The 10,264-nt window shown below is 40.1% G+C and overlaps 1 non-coding gene across 1 annotated transcript; it reads left to right on the forward strand.

Moving 5' to 3' along the window:
• The first annotated feature begins 2,607 nt into the window (after positions 1-2,607).
• LOC129037758 (U1 spliceosomal RNA) lies at positions 2,608-2,770 on the forward strand. Its single transcript, XR_008502980.1, has one exon. It is a non-coding gene; the product is annotated as a U1 spliceosomal RNA (small nuclear RNA).
• The last annotated feature ends 7,494 nt before the right edge of the window (positions 2,771-10,264 follow it).

Raw genomic sequence — 10,264 nt, forward strand, 5'->3', positions numbered from 1 at the left:
TCATTGGATTTAAGGTTCTGTGACAGGAGAAAAATATTGGAAAAGTAGCCATGGGATAAAAGAACTCAGCATCAATTTATATACATATAAATCCACTTAGCCTCAACTTGTGCTGCTAAATTACCTTCCCAAGACCTAAGACCTGCTATTATGTGTGTATGGAATATGAAATATGTGCTATACCTATGAGGCAAGTGATTTTCTTGCTAACATAAAATCATGCCAGGTTAGGGAATTCCAGGAGTTATCGGAGTTTCTAAAGGGATGTTTTAGAGAGAAAATATGTTGATTGCATCAAGAAACTGCATGAAAGAACATGCTGATAAAGCTGAGTTCATGCTCACAGTGGATAGCAAAGAGGGAGAGGACATCACAGTGAAGTGAAGGCAGGATTCTCAGCTCTGCCCAAGGAAAAAGTGCCTGCTCTGGGATTTTCATCTCTACAGTTGTTTCTGGGATAGAATATAGGTGCAATCTCACCTGATTATATCAGGAATGCCATGTGGAAGAAAGATTATGTGTATCCTCAGAGACTGAAAATGTTTATTTTCCCAAGACAAAACAATGTAATATAACTTGGAATGTTCTTGTAAAATCTAGATTTGTTTTGATTTGATAGGAAGAGAAAGCTGATGGAATACCGTGCAGGGATGGTGAGTAGATTTATTTTATATCTAAAATGAGTAGTCATTTGTTTTTTCAAATCATGACTTCAAAAATCAGCATGCAGACTTGGCTGGGAGAGTTCTCTGATGGCTGGAAGGTGTGTGTGGGTGTGTTTATGCACATTTTGTTTTTTATACTAGCTGCATTTGACCTATTTTTCCCCACACTGGGGATGGCTTGTTGGGCCCATGAACACTTTGAGGAGCAGGTCTCTGCGAGGGCATTTTCTGAATCAGAATGGCTGGTTGCCCATGTAGCAATCATGAAGAAGGAGATGCAAGTTGAATGTAAAGAAGGATCCTTTGACAGACAAACCAAACTGACACTAGCTTATGGGAAAAGAGAATGCACTAGGTCATAGAACAGAAAATTCTAGCTTCAGATATGGCTGGATCCAGGGGCTCAAAGGCTGTGGGTATCTCTGTCTCTTCTGTACTTCTGATGGGCATTATTCTTAGGACAACTCACTTCTTGCTGCAACCAAGTGGCCCTTGGTCAGTTGGAGACCTGTTTTGTCCATGGTGTAAATATGTAAAATAGGGTCAATAATCCCTGTGCCACAGGGTTTACAAGGGTCAAGTTAGACAATGTAGATAATGAACCCAACACAGCACCTAGTGCAGGATCAATACTCTAGTTCAGTATCTAGCACATGGTGGAGGTATTCTTTGTGTTTTTAATAATCATCATATGGTCTTTCTGGGATTATCAATGTCCTATAGATAAATTAGACGTTGTTCTGATTACAGGATTTCAGGAAGATGTGCTTCTCTGTGATAAACACCACATCAAGGAGAACAGTGATGCTCTATCTCCAGCTCAGTACAAAGGAAGGACTTTCTTTCTTTTTTTTTTTTTTTTTTTTTTTTTTTAGACAGAGTTTCACTCTGTCACCAGGCTGGAGTGCAGCGGCATGATCTCAGCTCACTGCAACCAAAGGAGTGCAAACCACACTTTCAATGTGGTTTCTGTGCTTCATTTTCTCCCAGTTGCAACACATGTGCCCCTTCCCAGTTCACGTCTGCCTTCCTCCCATTCACTCTCATACCATGATACCCAGTGAGCACAGCTATAGCCCAGGGGGAAGATGGGGCCTACTCCCAGGGGCTCATCTGAGGACCTTGTGGCTCTTGTGGCTATTCCACACATGGGTCAGCCAGGGTTTGAGGATTCCCCTGAGGATCATGGCTCCCTTCTCTTGGCACCATAACTATTATGAATTGCAATATTATGGGTATCTTTAACCCATACCCAGTGTATTAGTCCATTTTCATACTGCTATGAAGAAATACCCAAGACTGGGTAATTTATAAAGAAAAAGAGATTTAATGGACTCACAGTTCCACATGTCTGGGGAGGCCTCACAATCGTGGTGGAAGGTGAAGGAGGAGCAAAGGCACGTCTTACATGGTGGCAGGTAAGAGAGTGTGTGCAGGGGAACTGCCCTTTATAAAAACATCAGATCTCATGAGGCTTATTCACTATCACAAGAACAGCATGGAAAACCCACCCCCATGATTCAGTTACCTCCCACCGGGTCCTCCCTACCACACATGAGTATTATGGGAGCAACAATTCAAGATGAAATTTGGGTGGGGGCACAGCCAAACCATATCACCTATTGCCAATTATTAAGTAACAAATGAATATATAACAACTATAGAAAAATGTAGAAGTTTTCCATGTAGAAAACATATTCTAATCACAGAAAAACTGTAGAAGACACTGTGATTGGTCAATTCAATATTTATCACTACTTTCCGTTCATTTAGAAGGACACTCCTGTGTTGGTTGGTTAGCTACATGTCCAGCTAAAAGTCTCAATTTTGTGGGCTTCCGTTCATCTAGTGGTGACCTTTTGACATAGTTCTGGCCAATGAGAATCTTAATTTTCTTGGGTGATGCTCCTAGGAAAACTGCTGTTTTCAGATCAAAAGAAACAGACTCATTTAGCAGGGGAGACATCATGATCACAAAGGTGATTTTCCCACGGCAAAGCTTATCCATTGCACTCCACATGTGCTGACCCCTATCATTTTCCCAAATGTGATAAACTCCACTGCATAATTGTGGCAGTAGGGAACTGCATTTACACTTTCCCCTAGTTAAAGAAATAAGAAAATAAACAGATCGAGCTGGATCACCATTTTGGCCCCACTTCCGTCTCATGTGTCTGGAATACAAATGTGATGCCTAGAGGTAAAACTGCCATCCTGTGAGCATGAGGATGGCGCCACACCCGACAGTCATAGAGCAAGAAAGCAAGAGGGGCTGGTTCCCTGGGGACAGTTTGGAATTCCATTTTCTATCCATAGCTGTATACCTCTAGTGTTCACTTATCTGAAGGAAAAGGGGTTTGGATAATTCACTTTTGCAAGTTTGTGTTACTTGCAGCTTAAGAAAACCCTAATGGGTACCAAGTCTAAAATATTGCAAGGGAAAATAAAATGCAAAGAATCTTAGCAAACATCATAAAAGACACCAACAAAAATTTGGCCATGGGCACTTTTGAAGGGCATAACAGTCAAGTAACTGATACACACAGGCACACACACACACACACAAGCACAGGCACACACACATGTATATGCAAACATACACACAAATATACATGCGTATTCTTCTTTTCCATTGATATTCTACTATCAGTGGACATTAGGAGTGCACATAGAAAAATGTCAGAATAAATTAGTAATTTTTTCTCCTTTATTCATTTTTTAATTGAAGAGGAGAGACAGCATTAAAGTTTCCTCAGAAAATTTGTATAAATGCCCTTATTAGAAAGAACTAGCACCCTAGGAGTTTTCTTTACCGTCCTATGGCTGGAGCAAATGACTTTCTATTTTGCTCTGTTATTGCCAAATTGCAAGGATCAGTGAACATTGATAATTGAAGCATGAAATGGAGGCCACTTTTACCTGAATTATAAATTTGTGCAATTGCTCTTGGAGAAAATAACTTGCCAACCTAACTCTGCAATCTGAACTAGGCTATCAGATTTCATAAGAAATAAATGAGTTGGTCTATATTAACATAATATTTTATACACATTTAATTTTGTTATTTTAAATCATCAACAAGATAAATGTATAAAGACTGTTACAATCTTAAGAATCATGCAATAATGTCACTGTCAGATGAGACGAATTTTACTCTTATTGGAAACAATGTAGGTCAGATGTGAATGATATTTTGCCTTTTCCTTCTGTTCATGCTCACCTCCTATTTCTAAGAATGGTGTGTGGAAGTCGTGGAAGTAGAACACACAGTATCTCAATGAGGAATTTTGTGCCTCTCCCTGGTTCTTGGCATGAGAGGCCCAACTACTGTTCATGGGGGGGAAAAAAAGACATGCAAAATTAAAAGCTGAAGGGGTGAAAGTAGGCAACTTAAAAAAAAACACACACAGAAAAGTCCCCAAGAAAAGCCATTCAAATACTAATGGCTTTTGATTTGACATTGAATAATAGAGTTATTTAAAATAGTAGTTCAAGATACGAAACAAACCCACAGGAGTTGAAGACTTTTGGTAGCGCTATGAGAAGCTGGTATGTGAACAATTGCATCTGGATGTTGCCAACCTAAGGAGGACCACCAAGGCCATCTCTCCTCATTCCTGTAATCCCAGCTATTCCAGAGGCTGAGGCAGGAGAATCGCTTGAACCCTGGAGATGGACGTTGCAGTGAGCCGAGGTTGTGCCATTGCACTCCAGCCTGGACAACAGAGTGAAACACCATCTAAAAAAAAAAAAAAAGAAGAAGAAGATGAAAGAATTATAGCAGAAATACAATAATTACTTTGGAATTGTTTCTTGTAAAAGGTTTCTAAAAAATGGATCATAGTTTTCTGAATTATGTCCATTGTTTAAAAAGACTTTTACCAAACTATCTGAAAAATAAAAATGGAAGACAATGCACAACAATAGTGCTATTGTGTCTCAGGTTGATTTTCCTGGGTGCAGACCCTGAGATGATGTTTGAGGGGCAAGAGACGACGTTTGAGGGGCAAGATGTTCATTTGCACTACCACCTGTGAAGGGAAAGGGAGGAGGCATGGTTGGACAGAGGTAAGGTCCAGGTGTGATGTCACCAAGCCTCCCTGCATGATGGGCAGCCGGGCTGGGGAATTGATGGCAGAGTCATCCTGCAGCAAGCTCAGGGCTTTGCTTCCACCTGTTCAGCTTCTGGATATGGGCACCCAAAAAAAGGGGTGACCATGGGCAGGGTGGCTCACTGCAGCTGAGGCTGACCCTGGAAGGGCTGCGAGCTGGACCTGGTGTCTGCTGACCCCACTCCCTGCCTCTGGCCAGTCAGTTCTTCCTGAAGAAGGATCTAGAAGTGCATTTGTGTGTCTAATGAAGTGAAACATACAATGTTAAAATTTTCAACAGTGGGAGTTCTCCACGCTTTCTTTACATTATCCAACAATTTAAAAGCAAATGGGCTGTGCAGTGTCTCAGTCCTGTAATCCTAGCACTTTGGGTGGCCAAGATGGTAGGATCACTTCAGACCAGCCTGGGCAATATAGTAAGACTTCTTCTCTCCTGCTACTCTTCTACTACTACTACTACTACTACTACTACTACTAATAAAAATGAGCCAGGTGTGGTCGTGTGTGCCTGCAGTCCCCGCTACTTGGGAGGCTGAGGTGGACTGATCATTTGATCTGAGGAGATCTAGGCTGCAGTGAGCTGTGATGGTGCCCCTGCACTCCAGATGAGACTCTGTCTCAAAAAAAAAAAAAAAAAAAGCAAATGGCCTTACTTGTAATTTATTAATAAGGGTCAATTATTATTATAAAATTATTATAAATATATCAATATATTTGCCTAATCAATATATTAATTAATATATAATTAATTAATATAGTAATATGTATACAATCCATACGTTCATTATAAGTGTTAAGTTATTAATTGATCCGTGAAATGTGGACTGAAGATCCTGGAGACGGCCCTCCTTACAGTTAAACCTGGTGCTCTTTCTCTGGCAGGGACTGTGCCTCTGTGACCCTGAGGCTGGAATCCCCCTGCAGGAGTGGAAAGAAGTCAGAAGGAGCTTGGCTGGCTGAGCACCCGGACTGTACCCCTGAACTTCTTACTTGAAGAAAACCCCTAATATGTCCACTCAATCGTTAGGATAATTTGGAGCATATGACAGTGGCTCCCCTGCTTCTGCACACCCCTAACCCGGAATTGGAGGGGATAATTTGCGTCACTACAAAAAGCTATCATGGGCGAATGGTTCTCTTGACCGCTCAAAATACGTTTTCAATTCCATTTTCCAGCAGAGGAGCTGGAGTCTCTGGAATTTATATGTCCCATGCCTCTGCCTTCCACCTAGCACAGGACAGGACCTCCGAGGGCGGTGGCCCTGCAGAGAGCCCTTCTCTAGGACTGGGCACCTGCCTAGGGAGCCTGAGATGAGGTCGGCCTTGGCTCATCACCTGGAGAGAGTGGATCTGGGAGGCCCGGGCAGCGCTGCGCAGAGCCCAGCCTGAGTGGAGCCCCAGAGGCGGGGACGGTGGAGCCTCGCGGACCCTGGCTGGGGTCGGGGCAGAATCCAGGCATGGGGCGCTCCAGGTGAGACGAGGAGTCCTCAGCCCGGTCTACTGTGAGGCCGAGGGACCCTGAGACAGGGCGGGCTCTGGCCACTAAACAGCAAAGCAGGCGGAGGCATCCTATGCCATTCCCTGTGGGAGCCTCAGACTCTCAGGAGTCCTGGCGAGCCCCGGGGTCTTTGGCCACGTTTGGACGGGTCGGGTGGGGCCAGGATCCAGCATTTCCCCAGGGCTCTGAGGAGAGAAGGGAACGGGAAGGTTCTGGTCATGTCGGAGGTGTGTGGAAAGTTGCTTTTCCAGTAGAAATATCAACTCTCACATTTACATTTAGGCACTTGACAAACTTTGAAAAGCTTTGAACTTTTGTTTGGCATTGAATCCACATCATCTGTCGCCCATGTAAACACAGCAGAATTCCATAAGAACTGGGTGGTGAGCCCACACTCTCTACGGGGCTCCAGCCCCATGCTGCCTCTTGCTTGGTTTCTGACATTAACAACGGAGTAGAACATGTTGTCATTTATTTGTTGACATCGCGGATGAAGGAGCAGAATCCATTTTGCAGGGAAAGATGTAGAGACATTGATTGGATGTAGTCACAGGGGATCACTGGGTGCCTTAAAAAGAGCGGTTGCAACTTCGTGCTGGGGTAGGAGAGACTTGAGTGAGGTGAGGACTGAGTTGCGGGTGGGGATGAGGAAATGGAGAGAGCAAAGTAGCAGTTTTAAGGAAGTTTCTGGTGGGGAGAAAGAGTTACATGAGTAATGACAGGGATATAGAGGGCTTTTTTTTTTTTTTTTTAAGATGGAGTCTTGCTCTGTCTCCCAGGCTGGAGTGCAGTGGTGCGATCTCGGCTTACTGCAAACTCCGCCTCCTGGGTTCAAGCGATTTTCCTGTCTCAGAGTAGCTGGGATTACAGGCGCCCACCACCACGCCTGGCTAATTTATATATTTTTTAGTAGAGACGAGGTTTCACCATGTTAGCCAGGCTGGTCTTGACCTCCTGACCTCAGGTGATCCGTCCGCCTCGGCCTCCCAAAATGCTGGGATTATAGGCATGAGAGCCACCTCGCCTGGCCAGATAGAAGATTTTAAAGCAATTTTTAATGCTGATGAGTATACACAGAAGATAGATTGAATATACAGTCGAAAGGAGATAATTTATAGACCGGGGTGCCTAATGATTGAGAGGTGGCATGGATGAGTTCCATGGTATCTGGGGAGAAGCTGAGCTGAAACAAAACTGAGGCACCTGCTCCTGGTTAATAGGAGAGAAGGAGAAAATGGTGAATGAAATGCAGGTGAGTTTGTAGAATGGCAATACAAATCTGAGCTAGATCAATGGCTAATCTCTTAAAGAAGTTAGAAACAGGGGCTTCTGTTGAAAAATACACAGAGCTTTCAGAAGTGAAAGTATTTGAAATAATCATTGCAGAGAATAGGAAAATGAATTCATTATAGCTTGCAGACTTTAATAGATTGGAAGGGAATGAAGTCTCTTTCTTTTCTGCTTTGTTTTAATCTAGAGATACTTTTTCCTGAACATTTCTATGTTTATTGTAAAAATATACCATCTTTTTAATTTACAGAATTTTAGAAATGATTGTGAATGAAAATATAAAAAAATCTTCCCTCTGAATATGAGGTGGCCTATCTGTCTACTACTTATTGTTTTTCCCATTTGCCATTTCTATAACAAGCTGGTAGAGTTTGACATATACAGTGGCTTCAAAAAGAAATACATATGTCTTTGTTTGCTGTTGCTTATTATGGAATACCTGAACCTGGGTAGTTTATAAAGAAAAGGGGCCAAGTGCATGCTGAGGGGCACATGCAGTCTGTCTTCTTAAAAAGCCCCCAATCCCATTCCCGTGAAAACCCAATGAATTAATTAATTTATGTGCCCTTATGACCTATCATCACTTAAAGCCCCCACCTCTCTATACTGCCAGATGGGAAATTAAATGTCAGCAGGAGTTTTGGAGGAGACAAATATTCAAACCATAGCAATATAATGAACAAAAATTAAACAAAAGAATAAACAATTATGGTTTAGCAACCCTCCTTTTGCCTTAGAATGAAAATGACTGGAAAAGTTTTTTTTGATTCATGTAATTCAATGTAAAAATAATGAATAAAAAGACAGTGAAAGATAACAAAAACAAGCTGCATTTCTGAACAACTGTATAAAACTATGACTTTATATTTCAGAAGTATTGTATTGTAACTTTCATGTATCTTCCACTTTTTATTTTACTGGAAACAGTCACAATGATTGGTTTCTTATTATTTGGTTCAGGTGCCAAGGAAATTTAAATTCATATTAATCCATTGATCTATCTTTCACTTATTATTTGTAAGATGTAAAAGAATTCTGCATATGCTTTTTTTGTTGGGTATACATATTAAAATACATTTTCACTCTGATCTGCATTTCTACTTTCTGATATTGAATTGTCCATAATTTTGATGTAATTTATCACTGTCTTCTTTTATAGTTTTTTTGTGTTCTGTTTAGAAAGTTTTGCCTGTTCTTAAGATAAAAGATATTCTTGTATATTACCTTTTAGAAGCTTTATTATTCTTTTATGAATTAGATATAAAGTCCACTGTGAAGGGATTTTTGTCCACTGTATAAAGTGGGGGTCAATATATTATTTTATTGTGAATATCCACTTTAGCCATTATAATTTATTCAAAATCATAAATAAATCATGATATTCTTTACAACACTGCAGTACCTGCTTCTGAATAAATTACATGTCCATTTATGTGTAGGTCTGTTTCTAGATACTACAATAGTCCATGCTCTATTTATCTCTGTCAGTTGACATCTTTCTAAAAATTCTTTCAACTTTGCTCTTCTTCTTCAAGCTTATCTTGGCTATTCTCGGCCATTTGCATTTCCAAATGGATTTTTGCTTCATAATTTACATATCTCTATAGAGATCTGCTGGAATTTTAATTGAGATTACATATATCAATTTGAATAAAATAGAGATCTTTAAACTATCGAGCATTTCAATTCATTTACATGGTATATCTATGCATTTCTTTGTCCTCTTAAATTTCTCTTAATTATGTTAAATAATTTTCTACACAGAGGCCTTACAAAACTCTTGTTAACAATTATTCCTCACAATTTCAGGGTTTTGTATTATTATAAGCAATATTTTTAAAATTTTATTTTCTAATTGTTTGCTGTATGCAGAGATATAATAGATTTTTGTATATTGATCTTTGTTATGGACTTAATTGCATTTCTTAAAATTCATATATTGGAGTCTTGATCCTCAATACCTCAGAATGTAACTGTATTTGAATTTAGGGACTTTTAAGGAGTAAGTAAGGTTAAATGAGGTCATATGGGTGAGATTCTAATTTGATAGAACTAATGTCTTTATGCAGAGAGGAAATTTGGACACAAAAGAGACAGCAGAATTAAGTGTTCATGGAGGGACAGCCATGTGAAGTAGCAGCAGGCAGATGGCCATCTGCAAGCCAAGGAGAGAGGTTTCTAGGGAAACCAGTTCAGCTGACACCTCCATCTTGGACTTTTGCCTCCAGAACTGTGAGCAGCACATTTCAATAGTTTAAGCCTCCCAGTCTGTGATATTTTGTTATGGCAGCCCCAGCCCAATAATAGAACTGTGTATCCATAAACTTTGTTAATATATGCATAATATATATTAATGTATATGTATAATATATACATAATGTATATAAATATATGCATAAGTATATAATGTGATCTCTGCAAATAGTGACAGATTTATTTCTTCCTTTCCAATCTTTAAGCCTGTTTTATTTAAATTTCTTGTATTATTGCCTCGGCTAGGACCTCCAGTACAACAACACTGAAGAAAAGTTTGTTTCATACATCAGTCCTGATCTAAGGGCAAAGTTTCAACAGTTTCCTATTATGTGTGTTTTCCTTTGCAAATTATTTGAAGTAAATTTTTAACACATAAAATTTCACTCTATTTCTATTTTCAAAAGGTTTTGTCAAAATATTGGTGGAAATTTTTCAAATGACTT

The sequence above is a fragment of the Pongo pygmaeus genome, chromosome 4, assembly GCF_028885625.2.
Source record: "Pongo pygmaeus isolate AG05252 chromosome 4, NHGRI_mPonPyg2-v2.0_pri, whole genome shotgun sequence".
Lineage (NCBI taxonomy): Eukaryota > Metazoa > Chordata > Mammalia > Primates > Hominidae > Pongo > Pongo pygmaeus.